Source organism: Myotis davidii, unplaced genomic scaffold, assembly GCF_000327345.1.
Source record: "Myotis davidii unplaced genomic scaffold, ASM32734v1 scaffold339, whole genome shotgun sequence".
Taxonomy (NCBI): Eukaryota; Metazoa; Chordata; class Mammalia; order Chiroptera; family Vespertilionidae; genus Myotis; species Myotis davidii.
Window position 1 is genome coordinate 2,232,180 of NW_006290778.1, and position 3,007 is coordinate 2,235,186.

Below are 3,007 nucleotides of genomic sequence, written 5' to 3' on the forward strand. Positions count from 1 at the left end.
TCCCTATGGCTAATAAAGGCTGCAGGTCCTGGTGCCTGATATCCTCTCTGATTGGTCACTATTCCCTTGGACTGGTTGCTGTAGTAACTCCTCGGCTCTAAGGTTGTGCCTCACATGGGACATGTGAAGTTCTCCACCCTCCTTCCTTATTGATTTCCTATTCCCTTTGGCTTTCCTCTTCTCCTTCTGGATGAAGGGCTTCCTTCCCTTTATTTTGTAGATATAGACCTTTTGCTGTTCCCAGCTCCTTCATTCTATGGAAACGTACCTGTTGCAGCTTTTCAGCTTCCCTATTCTATGGAAATATACCTTCTGCTGCTCAGCAGCCCTGTGCTTCCTCCATGGTCCCCTTAATTTCTAAAATTTCCTAAACTTGTCCTATTTTACCCCCCAAATTCCCATTTCACAGATACCTCAGCCTCAATTTGCAGGCATTACAGCCAGTACCTGTGTTGATGTTGTTGTTTCGCAAATCAGCGAGCTGGACAAGACGCCTTAATCAGCCAATCAGTTAGGAGTCATCTTTATTGCGCACAGGTCCAGAGCAGATTACCTCTGTCAAATTCTGAACAAACACAGGAGTATTTCCTTTTTATATCCTTCTAGTTCTTTGTGTAAGTTATTTTTGTAGACAGCGTATAACCTTGAGTACATATCATATCTATACATACACCTGTAACCTTGGATGAATAAACACTTGGCAGAATATGTGAATTAGTATCAGTATCAGTGTATCAGCCCCTTTAGATGGCTAGCTTGCAAGGTCCGACAGGTAAGTTTATCTTTTCTATTATTCAAGCTAAAAAAACAAAGTTATTTTTACCATCTAAAAATAACAGAGTTGACCTACAGAATAAGAGACTAAGAATAACAGAGTAGTTTTCCCAAAGGACAGACCACTATGCTTCAATGTCCCTCTGCAACTGATGGGTAACATCCTGGGTTAGTTCAGCATTTGGTCTTTAACTGAATATCAAGTCGGTTCAAATAATGAATGCATAGAAAAGTTATTTTGGTCTTTATTAAAAAAAACTTGAAAAAATAGAACAAATTACTATGGCTTTAAAGAATACTTACTATGTGTTTGAATCTGGGTTAAACATAGAGTACACACAAATGATGGGAAGGTTTTGTAGAGATTACACGTTCAAATATACATAAGTAAAACATCTCTTTTTTATCTTTTAAACTGCTTACAAGTTTTAATAATTTGTTACGTCTGTTTTAAATATTGAAAAATAATTTTTTATAAACACAACTATTTCTATTATGTATATCTTCTCCTTTCTCTTTTTTGACTACTAAATTTTGAAAGTCAAACTGGAAAGTCAGTATAATTTGAAAAGTCAAATAAAGTTAATTTTAGTTTTTGTTAACAGACTTTTGGATGGCAATAAAATCATGGAAGAAGCCAATATTAAAAAAATATTCACAACTATCAAGCTCAAAATCAAACGACAGCATCCAAGCCAAATGGAAAGTCTGAGATGGGGTTTAAGTCATTTACAATGAAAAGGTTGAACAGCACACACGACCGATCAGAGACCTGCACAGAGCAAGGTTTTCAAACAAATAGAAAAAAAATGTAGCTACGGTCGAGCTCCTAGGATTATGCTTAGTCAGGGCACACAGCGTGCACACGGGTTGCACGGCATCATAGAGAGGTGGTCATAGACTATTGTCATCCGATTATCTTACTCTCCACAGAAAAGCTAAGACATCTCGGAGTTCATTACCCTAAAACTCCGGTGGAAACCCAAATCAATAAAACCCTATTGTTTTACATTTATTTCCTTCTAAAAATTTAATTGGAGTGTCAAATGAGATGATTAAAATCCAATATTAATTTAAAAATCTACCTGTGATACTAGCAAATAATCTCTAACGTATATGATATAGACATCTACTTACCGTTGCTATGTGATGACTATAGCAAGATGTATGTGCTTCGACCGACAACTTTATGTCCATATGTTTATTTTCCACCTCAGGATAAATCTCTGATGATGAATAAGAAATTTATTCTGGGGGCATTTTCTGGTGTAGAATAAACTATTCCTAAGGCCTTTGAGCTGTTATAACGTGGGCCAGCTTGTTTGCTTAGGATGTAAACCAATTCTTCAGAACCCAGAGGATGAATCACTGATTCTTGTCTGAGGGTGAAGGCTAAGTACAACTTCTGCAGGTGGAAGTCATCGCTCAGGAATAAGAATATCACACTTGCAGCCAGGAGTCCTCATTTGGAGCGCCCGTTCTGTCACTACCTCAATATGTGAAACCCAAGCTTCCCCAGACTTTACTAACATTTGAGTATAAAATTATATCATCAGTGGTTAAATTTCACTGTAGATACTTATACTTAACCTAATAGTAATGTGTCTGGCAGAAGAACCAAGCCAAATACAATGACAAGCTTCTTTTTTTAAACAGATGTGGTGGCGGCCTGTATGGCTGCACCAGCTGGGGGCTGGGGGACAGACTACTCATCACTGAATGCCTGGCACCAGGAAGTGCAGAAGAGACATTCTCAAATTTCTACTGGGGACTTTCTTTTTTTTCTTATTTACTTATCTATCTATCTATCTATCTATCTATCTATCTATCTATCTATCATCTATCTATCTATCATCTATCTACCTATCTATCTATTTTTTTATTGATTTCAGAGAGGATAGAAACATCAGATAGAAACATCAATGATGAGAATCATTGACCAGCTGCCTCCTGCACACCCCCTACTGGAGGATCGAGCCTGCAATGGGGACATGTGCCCTTGACTGGAATTGAACCTGGGACTCTTCAGTCCGCACGCTGATGCTCTATCCACTAAGCCTAACCAGCTGCGGTGTCCACTGGGGGCTTTTAATGAGAAGCCACCTGGGTCTAATTTTTGTCTGTTGTGGCCAGACTGTCTGCACTAGTCTAGCAGCTACAGTACTTTAGAGAAGAAGAGTAATTAAATGGGCTACAAGTATGTGAGTCTCTTATTCTGTTAATTCTAAATAAG